The following is a 15,899-nucleotide window of genomic DNA, read 5'->3' as shown; positions in this document are numbered from 1 at the left end:
AAGCCTTGAACAAATTAGATATGGAAGGATTATAATTTCATGTAATAAAGACTATATATGACAAGTCCACAGCTAGCGTCATATAGGATAGGAAAAAGCTGAAAGCATTTCTTCTAAGATCAAGAACAAGAAAAGGGTGCATACTCTCACTGAATATAGCACTAGAATTTTAAGCCAAAGCAATTAGGCAGGAGTGTTAGGGTCTGTACACGGGAGGAAGAAATAAAAGGCACACAAATAGGAATGATAAAAGTAAAAATATCTCTGTAGATGATTTGATTCTAATTACAGAAAAACCTAAAGATTCCAACAAAACCCCATTGAAACTCATCAATGAATTAAGTAAGGTTGCAGGGCACAATATCATCATATCCAAGTTATTGTACATCAATAATAAATTTGCTGAGAAATAAATCATGAGACAAATCAGGTCTACAATGTTAATCTCATTAGTAATACCTATGAAAAATATCTAAGAATTAGTTTAACCAAAAAAGTAAAATACTTTCTATAATGAGAGTTCAAATCACTGATTTAAGAAGAATCAAAGAAGGCACCAAAAGATGGTAAGACCTCCATGTTTATGGATTGAAAGAGTTATATGATTAAAATGTTCGTACTAACCAAAGTGAAATACAGATTCAACACAATCCCCATTAAAATATCAATCATATTCTTCACAGGATTAGAAAACAAAATACACAATTCTCATGGACACACAAAAGATGCTAAAGATGCAAAGTAATCTTGTTCAAAAATAACTAATCTGGAGGCAGCACAATGCCTGATTAGAAGACATACTATAGAGAAATAGTAACCAAAATAAGGTGATATTGTCATAAAAATAGGCACATATACTAATGGAATGGAGAATAGATCCCAGAAATAAACTGATGCATCTCCAGTCAACTTTTTCTCAGTAAAGATGCCAAAAACAAATATTGGAGAGAGGACAGCCTCTTTAACAAATGGTGCTGGGAAAATGATATCAAAATGCCAAAGACTACAACTTGACCCCTAACTCTCACCTTGTGCAAAAGTCAACTCAAAATGTATCAAAGACCTAAAGTTAAGACTTTAGACTCTAAAAGTATTAGAAGAAAATTTAGGGAAACACTTCAAGATAGATGCACCAAAAATTTTCTGTGAAGACTCCCCAAAGCATAGAAAACAAAAGCAAAAAATGACAAATGAGATTGCATCAAGTTAAGAGTTTTCTGATCAGCAAAAAAATAATCAACAGAATAACAAGATAACCTGCAAAATGGGAGAAAACATTTGCCAGTGATTCATCTGGTAGAGGATTAATATTCAGAGTATATGAAGAACTCAAAAAATAATTAACAACCCAAAGCCAATTAATCCAATTTAAATATGTACAAATGACCAGAATGATCAAAATAGATATTTATTAGAAGGGGAAATAAAAGTTGCCAACAAGTGCATGAAAAAATAATCTATGATTATCCTTTAAGGGTCTTCCCTCATATGTATAAACTATAGAGAAAAAAGAAGAAAAAAAGGCAGTGGGGGAGGGATGGGGGAAATCTGATGAATATAGGAGATCAAGGGAAGGGGGTGGCTCAGAAGAGGGAAAAGAAAGGGAAGTATTAGGGAATGAAATTAAGCAAATTTTACTGTTAAATACCATGTAATGTATACTATGTGATGTACAAATATGTAACAATAAATCCCACTGTGATGTATAATGCATAATAAAATGTAAAAAAAATTAGAAAAAAATCATTTCCATATATGAAAACACATAGAAAACATATATACATGTATATATATGTATGTATATGAACATAAACATATACAAACACACCCAAATTCACAAATAAGACACAAATAATGCATAATGACACAGGAAAGAAAACAATAGAAGGACAAAGATATGCCATATATTTAATGAATTTTAAAAGAAACTCACTATGATTTGAATTGTGTGCCTCTCCAAATTCATGTGCTGATGCCCTAACTTTCAAGTCCCTCAGAATGTAACTATATTAGGAGATAGCATCTTTAAAGAGGTGATTTAAGTTGAAATTGGGTTATCAGGGTGAGTCCTGATCCAAAATTATTAAGGAATCAAATTCTTCGGTGTAGTTTTCTTAGTTTACAGACTGTGATGATGACACATTGAGAAACCTAAAGGAGTCAGCTCGGATTGGATTGTTAGAATCACATCTCATCACAATAGCTTTGAGCATATAGCTTTTTGTTTCTGTAATCCCATCTTCACATTTGCTTTGTGTTAAAGTTCTTCATGTGCTGTCTATTAAACTGTGACATTTACGAATCCTTTAAATTTCCTCTCTTATGGGTTCTTCCCCAAAGCAGTTTATGTTTGCATATGTTAAATAAACTCACTTCCAATAAATACATGTCAATATAAGTAAGCCATGGAAGAGATGCTAATTATTTTTCATTAAAATAATTTGCATACTATCAAATGTTTTTTGCAATCATAAGAGGAAATTTTCATTGATGGTGTATTCATTAATTTAATCACTTTCTATTTCCAAATGGCAATAGATAACTTAACATTCCACCCCTGTATTGTGTGTGGCAAGGGCTACAATGTAGTATTTTGAAGTTCTAAACAAACATTTTCTTGTACTAACAAAATGCAAATTCATTAATTAGACCAAAAGAATTTGCCTGTTGGAGGTGTTTTATTGTAAAGTAACTTTCTTATAGATGAAAGATTCTAGTGTTCTAGTCACTGCTGGAGATTCCTGTCTGAGCAAAGGGAAGAACGTGAAATGAAATATGAGCTAGTTTTGTTTTGGATCGCAATGGGGACACAAGTTTTTTTTTCTCTCACACAATTAGCTTCAAGCAATGAGATAGATATTTTTGTTGTTGTTATTTAAAACTGAAATATGTGGGCACTATGATTTCCAGGAATGGTAAAGGATCTTACAAAGAAGCAATTTACTGAAGCACAGTTTGAAGCCAAGTGTCATTACGCTAACAGCTAGGAAATTACTGGAGCCAACTACCACGCTGGCATTGGGATTGCCAAAGGCAGTTAGAGATGGAGTGGCTCTGCTTCCCCAAACCTGCACTGACCTTTAAATAAGAAGTCATGCTGATTTTGAGCCCAAGACAGTGTTCTCAGCACCAAGATGCTCTATAGGCAGTGGCCACAGTGGTAGTTTCAAAACCACCATAATTTGGGGACACCACCCACTAACACTTTCACCATCTTCAGAGTTTACTTAGGAAGGGAGTAACACAGCACAAGAGACCAACCAACCAGAAAAAGCTTTTTTGTGATCATTTAAATAAGGTAACCATGAAGTATCTCAATTGGAAATGCAGAAAAGTGTTGACTTCTTGACACAGAACTTACTCGAAGACAGGGGTTACAGATTTAAGCAAGCTGTCTCTCTTTTATAGTATGAAGGAACCCTTAAATTCCCAGCCCCATACCTCAAAAACAACAACAACAACAACAACAACAACAACAAATCAGGTCTGCAACAAATATATTGGTGATAAAATAAAAATCCCACATTACCTGGGGAGTAGAAAGACCAAGACAAATGTAGGTGCATGTAGGAATCCAGGGAGCTGTACCTACCCAAATTAGAAAAACTCAGTCTAGTTGTTGGAGTGTGTTTGACTATACACTGAAATTTAAACAGAAAATCAAGTCTGTTCTTGAGGTCACTCATTAGCAAATATTAAAAACAGAAGCAAACTAAGGGAATTGATAACCAATCATGAAGAGCCCAGAATTCAAAGTAAAAAACTTGTGGGGAAAGGCAAGGATATATATGTACAATATATGTGTTTGTGGGTGTTTTGATAAATCCCAACATTGTCTTGCTAGGTCTATGGAAGCTATTTTCATTCTTATATCACATTTATATATTCTTTTATGTAAAAAGAGTTGAGACAGATGTGACAATATCCAAGGCAGAGGGCAAAACATTAGCATCTACTTTATAATGATATATTTTAAAGTTCTTATCCCTTTAATATATGGTTTCAAATAGGAAATAGATTCAAGACTTCTGTAGTAGCAAAACAAAAAAAAAATAGCATATGATAGATGTTAAATTATAATAAGCAGTAAAAACGCACCAAGTTTTTCAAAATGCAGTCCTTGCTGCTTAAGGAACTGACTTAATAATAAATATATTATAATGTTAGTCTAAAACCCAATCAAAAGACTGACTGTCAGTTTGAATTTAAAGCACACACTAACACACAAGATCTAACTACACCCTGATAATAGGATACTCATTTTATATACAAAGCCAGGAAAAGTTGAAATAAAAATATGGAGAAGATATATCAAGATAAATTTTGGCTCCTTTATGAAGAGAGAAACTAATGTCTGGACTAATAAAGATAAAATATATATTAAAACAAGAAGTTACTAGATGTAAGAGAAATGTTTAATTATATAAAAGGATGAATTCATAAGGAAGATATCACAATTATAAAGATATACATATATATATATACCTGAAAGCAGCAGCCCTCCAAATATGAAGCAAAACAGATATAATTAAGGAAGAAATAGATAAATTTAACAATAATAGTCAGAGATTACAGTAACTTATTTTTAATAATGGATAGAATGGCTAAGCAAAATATGAACAAGTTTATAGGAAACTTTGAAAATACTATAAACCAAGTCAGACTTAATAGACAGTAATAAAGCATTCCGCCCCCAAACAGAATCATGTATATTCTTCTCAAGGATCTATGGAACATTCTTCAGGATAAATACCATGTGCTCAGCCATGAAGCAAGCCTCAACAACTTTAAAATGATCGAAATCATACAAATAATTTGTGGTTTTTATTTTTTTGTGAACTTTGATGCACATGTTCCCAGCCCCATACCTCAAAGCCTGGGAACCATCATTCTGCTCTTTATTTCTAGAGTTCTACTCTAAATTCCACCCATAATGAATATGATACAGTTTTTGTCTTTCTGTGCCTTTCACTTAACACAATGTCCTACAGGTTCATCCATGTTGTCACAAATGACAGAATTTTTTTTTATATATAGATAGTATTCTGTTGTATATCTACACTACATTTTCTTTATCCATTAAACTACTGATCAACAATTAGGTTGACTCCCATATCTTGAGTACAGTGAAAAGTGCCACAATGAATATGAAAGTGTATGCACCTCTTCAACACACTGATTTTCATCTTCTTTGGATAAATAACTAGTACTGAAATGGCTGGATCAATATGCAATAGTTCTATTTTAAATTTTTTTAAAAAAATATTTTGTTGTTGTTGTTAGACCTTTATTTTATTTATTTATTTATATTTGGTGTTGAGAATTGAACCCAGTGCCTTACACATGCCAGGCAAGCACTCTACCACTGAGCCACCACCTCAGCCCCTATTTAAAATTTTTTGAGGGTAGTTTTATGGAATTATGTTTTTCATAATGACTAATAATTCATATTCCCACCAACACCGGGCAAACATTCCATTTTCCCTAAAACTTGTAATTTTTTTATGATAAAAGGTATCCCAAAAGCTGTGGAGGTATTGTCTTGTGATTTTAATTTTAATTTTTCTATATATTTGTACTGGTGAGCATCTTTTCATATACTCATTGGACATTTATTTGTATGTCTTCTTTTGAGAATGATCTTTTTGGGTCCCTTATCCATTCTTACACAGGTTATTTGTTTTCTTACATATTAAGTTGAGTTCTTAATTATATCCAATTACACAATGGATATGAACCCCTAATAAAATGTATGGTTTGAAAATACTTTCTCCGATTATATAGGTTGTCTTTGTACATATTAATTGCTTCCTTCGATTTGCAGAAGTTTTTAGTTCAATGCAATCACGTTTTTCTGTTTTTTGCTCTTGCCACCTGTGCTTTTGAGGTCCTACTCAAAAAATCATTCCCCAGACTAATGTTGTAGAACTACATAGTTCTGGTTTCTTTTTGTAGTTTAATAGTTTCAGTTTATATTTAAATAATTAGTAATCATTCAATTCGTTATGAGTTGATTTTAGCATCTGGTTTAAGATAAGAAGTATCTAATTTCATTCTTTTGCATTTAGTTTTTCCATCACTGTTGCAAAGACTGCTCTTTTCTCTTTGTGTTTGATAAGTGCAAGGGTGTCTTGGAACAGGAATGGTTAGCTTTCATAGTTTCTGTGGTGAGATATCCTGAGAAATTGCAAATGCCTCTTGGTCAGGTCTTTGGAATCAGTCACAATTAACATTGGTTCCTATGTATCAAAATTATTCTAATGATTGGTGAAGAAATTAATGAGGATATTGGATTCTATTACATATTCTATGAGGTACAAGTTAAACCAATTATTCTGGCTTTGGGGTATCATTTCATTATATTGAGAAGATTTATTTGAAAGACGTATGTGTATTTCAGATTTTATTATGAAAGAATGATACATGTCAGCTGTCTTATTTTGTTTTTCCTCAAAAATGTCAAATGAGCAGATATCACTGTCAATAGGCAGAAAGATTGAATTGAATGCCAAAAAGTAGCAATTGATTTTTATATATAAAAGTGGATTAGTGCTATTGAGCTCTACTTTGTTTGATGTATTATTCATGCCTGGAAGTTATTTATGCTTGTATATCATGAAAAAGTGACTGGAAAAACCGTTTAAAATAGCTATTTGACACAATCACATAATTTATGGTGTAATTGAAGCTACTTTTGACGATGCATCACAACATTTTCTTAATTGTTGATTGAGATGCAATTAAGTATTAAGATTGAAAATTGATTAATTCAAAGTAAAGGTAAAAGCATAGCTATAAAACATTAGCAAATTAGATATAATCTCATCTTAGTACAGGAATATTTTGGAGATATTGTCGACTTAATTCTATACTTCCCAAGAGTGAATATCACAATAAAGCAAGTCACATATGTTTTTAGCTTCCTCATGCATATAAAAGGAATTGTGGGGTGGGGGAGACCAAGGGTTGAACCCAGGGGCACTCAACCACTGAGCCATATCCCCAGCTCTATTTTGTATTTTATTTAGAGACAGAATCTCACTGATTGCTTGGCATCTCACTGGTTGCTGAGGCTGGCTTTGATCTTGCAATCCTTCTGCCTCAGTCTCCTGAGCCCCTGGGATTTTAGGCGTGAGCCACTGCACCTGGCTAAAAGCTATCTTTATGTGTGTATTAATAAAATTATATCTAAAAAACAATCTGCATACTTAATTTAAAAATACTTAGGTGCTAAATAATATAGCAATCATCTGAGCTGTTAAAAAATGGTGTCATTAAACTTTCTGGAAGTAGGATAGCAGAAATTCAGTTTTTAAAAAATATTCAGTATTAGGAAAATGCAATACAATAAATCAAAATAAAATGAAATATCCCTGTAACAACTATATTAGACCCTGGAGATAAATAAATAACACTCTCATCCTGAGGAACACACTGTGGCTTTTCAATGCTCATACCTTTCTGGGAGTATCATACAAGTAATTGCCAAAAATGTGAAGATGATGGAAGGATATAGGTAGAAATAAATGAGATATAGTCCCTCCTAGCAAGAGTCCCCTTTCTGAAAGGGAAAATAAATGCCTAGAATAATTATCCAGTTGTGGAGAAGTTACTAGTAACACAATTAAAATTCCATGGGTCATAGATGCATGTGTTCTATTGAGTTTCTAGATGAGATTTAATGATTCCAAAGTATTTCTCAGATGAGTACTTTGCGCGGGCGCGCACACGCAGACACACACACACACACACACACACACACAATCTCATAGTTTGTTTTCAACAAATGCATTTTTACTATGAAACTTTTAAAGTATTAGAATAGTAGAGAATACAATAAGGTACCTGTGTGTAATACAATTTCTGTTTTTAGTATATACATATCTTTACAAAATATCATCAAATTACTCTGCAATGTGGATGTGCAAATTTAAGGCTCCACTAGAAGAATATGAGATTCTATTTCTCTATATTTGTCTTTAGGTGTGTGAACATTATTAGGCTTTAAAAATCTTATTGATATCTGATATTCTGCAATTGTAATATTAATTTCTTTTTTTAAATGTGTTTCAGCACATTTTTATTTCCTACTGAGAAGTACATGATATTGACTTATTTGTTCTTTCTTCTAAAATGGTTTATTTATAGTATTATAGTGTTTCAAAGTGTCCCCTAAATCTTTCAAATGGTAGGAATATATATATATATTTTGTCAGTTTTGAATAAATGTGTAATATTAATTTCTTGAAAAGAGTTAAGCTGAGGGCCTATGGGGTGTAGCTCAGAGGTAGAGCATGTTAGGTTTAGCATGTGCAAGGCCCTGAGCTTAATACTCAGTACAAACAAAAAACATAAAACATTTTTTTAATATATTGATTTTTCATTCATTTTTCTATTTGTTGGTGTATTACTCTCTTGTGTTCTTTGCCTGTTTTTCAATTAATATGTTCATTTTTAATGGTCATTTTGAAGAATTCTTTATATATCTTGCATCCTAATTTTTTGTCACATCTGTACATCACAAACATTTTCACCAGTCTTGACATGGTGATGTGTTTGTCATAGTACTTTTTATAGTACAGAAATTTCAGATTTTAAAATCATTGCTTTTAGTTTTTCCTTTATGATTGCAATTTCTTATGTTTCAAGAAATCCTCCCTACTCTTGAAGTAACAACATATTCTCAGATTATATTTTTGTAAAACCATGTTCAAGTACTTTTTATTTATGTTAATGTCAAGTTTACTTGTAATTTTCTTTTATATATAACTCTAAACACATTTTTCAGTAAGAGTAAGCAGCATTATGCCTTGAAACATTGTTCAACTGTTTTTAGAAGGTGATTAGTTTTTATTCATTTATTTTTGTGTGTGGTGTCGGTGATTGAACCCAGGGCCTTGTGCATGCAAGGCAAGCACTCTACCAACTGAGCTATATATATCCCCAGCCCCTTGTTCAACTGTTTTTAAAGGTATCCTCCACTGCATATGAAGTTTCCTTGTGTCATGGGTTTGTTTCTGGGTTTTCTGCTCTGATTCACTGATCACTATGTCTCTACTTGTGAGAATTCTAGATAGTTTCAGCAGTATAGCTTGATAGCAGGTTTCCAAGTTCCAGAGAATTCACTGTTTTTTTCAGGGTTCTTAACTAGTTTTGGTCCTTAGAATCTCCATATGAATCTGAAATCCACTCTAAAAGACATTGGGCCATTGATACACACACACACACACACACACACACACACACACACACACACATTAATTGCATTGAATTAATGGGTAAATAATTTAAGAAAATGACATTTTATGATATTGATTTTCTATGGTTTTAGGTATTCCTCAGATGCTCAGGAGTCAATGCAGATGTGTTCAGAGGTGAAATGATTTGATTATGAGATTTATAACATAATCAGTGGATAAATCCATCTGATGGATTAATAATTTGAAGAGATTGCTGTACTTGGTGATAACCATAGGTAGGTATTGTATGGCTGGAAAAAGTAGGTCACTTGGGGCATGTCTTTGGGCTTTATACTTTGTCCTTGGCACGCAGACCTCTCTTTTTTCTGTATCTGCTTCTTGGTTGTTGCAAGTTGAACAGTTTTCCTCCATCATGTCCTTCTGCCATGAAGTTCTGCCTTACTTCAGGCCCAGAAGAACAAAGCTAACTGACCATGGATTGTCACCTCTGAAACTAGGAAAAAAACAGACCTTTATTTCTTTAAGTTTTTCTTGTCAAGTATTTTGTTTACAACAAGAGAAATCTGACAAACACATTATTATTTTCACATATGAATAAAATGTCTTTCCATTTACTGAAGTCGGTTCTATTGTTTTTCAGTAGCGCTACATGTTCCCCCCACAAATATGCTATCTTTTGTTAACAAAAGATAACAATCACTTAGAAATATAAAGCTACTGCAGCTATTATAAAATGGATACTTTAAAAAATATGTTTTCTGTATGTTTGTTGTTGACATGTAGAAGTGCAACTGATTTTTATATTAATTATGGAGCCAAAAATATCTCTTCTGAATTTATTAATTAGTCCTGTTAATTTTTACAAATTCTCTTGAATTTGCTAGGCAAACTATCATCCTACATGAGTACTGAAAATTTTGATTCTTTCTATTTACATAAATCTGTATTTTTTCATTACTATCTCCACTAGTATTTTATTAGTCAACTTTCCATTACCATAACTAATATTTAAGATAAATAGACTCGCAAAAAGAAAAGATTTATTTTGGCTTATGGTTTCAGTCTCAGTCCATAGTTGGTTGTCACTGTGGCTTCTGGGCCTGGGGTGAGGCAGTACATCAAGGTGGGACATGTGGTGGCACAAAACTGCTCATCTCATGGTGGCTGGGAAACAAAGATAGGAACAATGAAATTTGATATTTGCTATTAAACCCATTTGACTATCATAGCAATACCGTAAGGTAGAAAAAGGTAGATATGTCCATTCTGCGAAAGAGAAAACTGAGGTTTAGAAGTATTAAGTGGTGTGTGTATAATTACTCATGATGGCAAAAATAGGAGAACTCAGGACTAGTGACCCCGGGGCTTGAGCTCTTAACCAAACCTCATGCTGCTTCCCTAGAGTGTCGCAGGGTGACAACCAACCTGGGCAACGCACTGTCCACACACTGAATGCAGCAGGGTATGCAGAACCAAGGTGAGAACTTCCTTCTCAGCTGCACAAGACAAGCTCCGCTTGACACTAAACATCACCCATCAGAAGGGACATTTTAAAGTGTCACTAGTTCAAGGTTAGCCATTTCCCCCTGGTGGGAAGTGTGGCGAAGGTCTCAGGCTGTCAAACAAGATACCGCTATGCATTGGGGAAGGATTCCTTCTGGATTATTTTTAATAGATGGAAAGATTTGTCACCTTTTCAGTCTCACATTCAGATCTGTTGAAGAACTTTTTTTTTTTTAACTAAAGTTACAGTAGGCTTTTATTTATTTATTTTTTAGGTGTAGATGAACACAACACAATGCCTTTATTTTTATGTGGTGATGAGAATGGAATCCCGGGTCCCGCCCATGCTCGGGAAGAGCTCTACCACTGAGCCACAATCCTAGCCCTCTGTGGAAGAACTTTTAATAAAATCATCAACTTTGTGTGTAGCCACCCCACACATATTATGTAGCTCTATCTTTCAGAAGCTCTAATTAGGAAATTTTTAAAAGTTTGAAGGTGTGCGTGGGTGTCTTCTGAATTCTTTATATTAACTTTATTGTTTGTGATGTTCAATTTTTAACTAAAGGATGCAAATGCTGCTTCTGTTATTTCATTATATGATTTTTAAATTCAGATATTGAATGCTATATGTATATGTGTATCTATGTGTTTAATCTCTGTGTGTACAGGTCCATCAATCTATCTACAGCCACCTCCTCTCTATACCCCTCAGTTTCTAATCGGCTACCCTTCTTTCCCTCTCTGGAGTGGCTGTGAGTTGTTCTATATGCTGATAGCATGGAAATCACTTTCCTTGCTCTTTTCTATGTTCTCTGTTGGAATCACTGTCTGCAATGTGACACACATCCCAGTTTTCTACGACTTGACATTTCTAAGGTGTATATTTCTATTTGTAGCCCAAACAGAAAACAGAAAAACAAAGAAGATTGAGCAGTGTCAGTGTAGAGACGCATCACCTAGATTTATTTTTAGAACACAAAATAACATATACTTTATCCTGAAGAAGACTATTCGAATATAATTCCTTAACAAATGAAAAATAAACTACGTAAATGAACATAGACAGGTCAAATAATACACATGGGTTTCTGAAATATTATTAGGAATACAAAATTAAGTATTTATATCAAATATTCAAGTTAATATTTTTTATGAAAATGCTGTTTGCCTTTCTATCTCAAAAACTCTGGTTCATTAAATGAAGGTTAGAGTAGATAATGACAAAATTGTATCTATATAAAACTAATTACATATGAACTCATAAGCATAATTTCAATATCCGTAAAAGGCAAATAATTAATAAAATTAAAATAAAATATCTTTTGCAGCCCTGATATGGAATGAGTGCAACACTGGGGTCCTCTATAAAGTGGGAATGCTGGGTGGGTTTCAGAAATCCCACAGGAGATTTAACTTGGTGAATGTGCTACCTCCTGGTTTTTTAGACTAATAAAGTAATATTGAAATGGTAGAGTAAGATAGTATTAATTGTTTTAAAAAACCCTGCTTTTTAAATGTCAAATTGTTTTTGTTTTATTTTGCAGCACTGGGGTCAAACCCAGGGCCTTTTGCATTCCAGGCAAGTGCTTTACCACTGAGCTACATCCTCAGCCTCAATGCAAACATTTATTAAAGAATGCAATTATGAACATGTGCCAAATATAGAAAAATACCCTATCTTATCTGAGAGAACCTGTTTTCAGTGGTGGCTTCAAAGACGGTGAAAGTCAATATCCCTAAGCTACCCTCAATACATGTATATTACAATGAACTCATGTCTTTCTTTATTGGTACATATCAATGCTACAGAATGGGTTTCATTGTGATATATTGATACATGCACAAGATATTATTTGATCAATTTCATTCCCCAATAAATCCCCTTTCCTTCCCCTTTTCCCTCCCCTGTACCCTGTCTTCTCTCTCAATGCTCTTCTTTCTACTTTCATTATGTCCTTTCTCATTTGTGTGTTTGCTTCCCTTAGATTCCACAGATGAGAGCAAGCACACAATACCTGTCTTCCTGAGTCTCACATATTTCATAAGAGCATGTTTTTGATACACACTTGCTTTTACTGCCCCTTTTTGAACTTTTCCTCCTCATCCATTGGCATGATTAAGCCTTGTCCACTGAGAGATTCTAGAAGCACTCAGCCACAGGATAGAGAGGCAAGAGAAGGCAATTCTGAGAAGCCCTTGCCCTCTGCTTCTGCTCATCGACTATGCGGCTGGGGCATTGGGTGTGTTTCTTAACTTTTTATGTCTTAGTTTTCTCATGTTAAAAAGGGATGAAAATATTTTGCCTCCTAGAACTATTGTGAGAAATCATACATTTAAATTGTAAGCACCATGGGGCTGGGGATGTGGCTCAAGTGGTAGCGCGCCCATGCCTGGCATGCGTGTGGCCCGGGTTTGATTCTCAGCACCACGTACAAACAAAGATGTTGTGTCCGCCGATAACTAAAAAATAAATATTAAAAAATTCCCTCTCTCTCTCTATCTCTCTCTCTCACTCTCTCTTTAAAAAAATAAATAAATTGTAAGCACCAACTTGCATATGGCAAAATTGTTACCAAACCCTCGTTTGGAAGCTCATCACACAGAAAAACCAACATCCAAGATGAGCATTGGAGAGAAATGAAGGTCTTATTCAGGGCCAAAGAATGGAGAAAAGAGAGTTTGGGAAAAAAAAAAAAAACAACTTTGCAACTCCAAGGTATTATGGATTGACAGACACAGGACAGGAATGAGGAGGGAGAAGAATGGGCTAGTTAAAAGGATCCTTGTGGCTTTTCTAGGATAAGTGAGATCAGGAAGGTAGGTGCCACTCCCTTCACTTATTTCACAGTCTGGTGTTTCCAGTCATAGTAGCTGGTAGGTGTCTTTAACCTTACAGGGTGAGAGAGAGGGAAGGAGGGAGGGAGGGAGGGAGGGAAAGAGAGACAGAAAAAAATACTGGTGAGTTGAAATGAAGCTTAACCCATGTTAGAATTCTGGACAAAACATTTCTCGAATGATCACCATGTCCAGATGCAGTGCTGAGTATAATCTGAGCCACAGGTTAAGGCAACAAAGGAGACAGATCCGTTGTGATGACAGAGGTGCCAGACCTTTTCATCCCATTCCAGTGGAGAGTCAGTGTTTCAGCAAAAGCAGCCTTCAGGTCCCTGAAGAGTAACCTAGGCAACCATTATCATCAAAACCCACATGTCAGAGGCATTATCTACAGCAAAGCTAGTGTGAGATTACTAACGTATTGCCCAGCGGCGTGACCTCAAAAATTAGTGATTTTTTAAAAGTTAACTAAGAGCAAGTGAAACTGGAGGGTTTATTTAGGTTTTCCCTTGGTAGTAAAATGAACTCTATTAAATATTACTGGATTGAATACTAAAATATTACTTATTAAGATAATAAATTTCTACTGTGGTCTCAGAAGAGTCGTAGTTGAATTCCCAAGGCTGAGGAGAATGGCTGATTCAGGTGAGAAGGACTCACATCAAAAGAATGGTGATTCTATGCACCAGGTTCTCCAGATTAACAGAACCAATGGGAATCAGTCATGTAATTTTGGAAACTAAAATCTTGAGGATGGTTTACAAGCTAAAGAACCAAGAGAGACAATGGTACAGTTCCAGTTGAAGTCCAAAGACTTGCTTGTTTTTAGCCTGAAGGTCAACATGTCCAAGACCCAGGAAAAAGTAATGTTTCCATTAAAGGCATGAAAAAGACCACATTCCTCTTTGAAGACACTCAGGCAGGAGAAATTTCTTTCTACTTGTGGAAGTTCAATCTTTTTTGCTCTATGCATGCCTTCAACAGACTGGATGAAGCCCACCCACCATATGCAATCTGCTTTATTTAGTCTACTGATTTAAATGTCAATCTTATCCCAAAACATCCTCACTCAGAAAAATAATTAAATAGGCATTCCATGACTAAGTTGAACTGACACATAAAATGAACTATCATGGTTCTGAGTAAAGAAGAGATCTAGGGACCGTCAATGTCTAGCTTAAGAGCCTGGAAAGAATCCTCCAAGCTAAATACTGTTCAACTACAATGAATGTGTTATAATTCTCCTCTAGGTGATTTGCCTCTACTTGAAAAACACTAGAGATATCTGGTGAGAGCCCAGGGTTCTGAGGAAAGATATACTAGTATGTTTAATATTTTTCTCCATTTTACCATCATTATAGCCTCAGATACAACTGCTATATGGATAACAAGTTTTTGATGTGGAACACAGACTAGGTCAGGGACTTTTATCCTCTCCAGAATTTTTAATAATAAATAGGAATGAGCACTTATAAAAATTGCTATAATTTTCTGTTGTATCAGAAATGATATAATTATTATTTTTGTAAATGTATTCATTATATTTATAGAAAATAATGCATTCAAATTAGAAGTGATGACACTAATTTCTCAAGACAGAAATTTTATTGATACTCAATCTCCTGAAACTATGATGTTCATAAATCTGTATCTCAATTGTATACATTAAAATCAAATAAAAAATAAAGCCAAAGTTTTGTTATTTAATCTCTATTATTTTACACTTATAGTTAATGTTTGCATTTTAAGTTATATATGATGGAACATTCCAAGTAGTTTCAATTTCTAACCTTTAGAGCTGTCTCCACATGCTTCAGATGTCCCTGTGTTCTCCATACCCTGTGAAGATTCTTTGAGCCCGTTCACTGGGTGATTATGTAGGGTGTATGAGAACCACACTCAGCATCCTTTTTTTCCATAGAAGTCTCCCTTTTAATCTTCAATCTTTTTCTGAAGTCTAGACTTCTTTCCCATTGTGAGGAATGATGGGCTCATGAGAGCATAACTGGCCTTAGGCTGCCTGTCAGTGTCTGTACCCATTCAGTCTGGAACATCTGAGTCACTGACAGCATCAAATCACTGAGAAAGTTCTTCTCCTTTAATTCCTATTGAATAAGAGGCGATGTGCTAAAGTATTTGCTTGGGAGACCCAGGTTCCCATTAGCAATACATCTTAAGAAGCAAATGTTCTGCTTGACATTGGCCAAACCTCAAAGTAGGTCTTGCAGATTGACCAGAAGGCTCATGCATCCTTGAGAAGACAGTTCTCAATAAGCCAAAGAGAAATTTGTTCTATGCTGTGGTATTGAGATGTTGTGACTACATACCGTACTCAGAGAGGTATACAGAAATGTCATC

Source organism: Callospermophilus lateralis, chromosome 16 (genome assembly GCF_048772815.1).
Source record: "Callospermophilus lateralis isolate mCalLat2 chromosome 16, mCalLat2.hap1, whole genome shotgun sequence".
NCBI classification, from domain to species: domain Eukaryota; kingdom Metazoa; phylum Chordata; class Mammalia; order Rodentia; family Sciuridae; genus Callospermophilus; species Callospermophilus lateralis.
Note: the sequence above shows the minus strand (reverse complement) of the source record.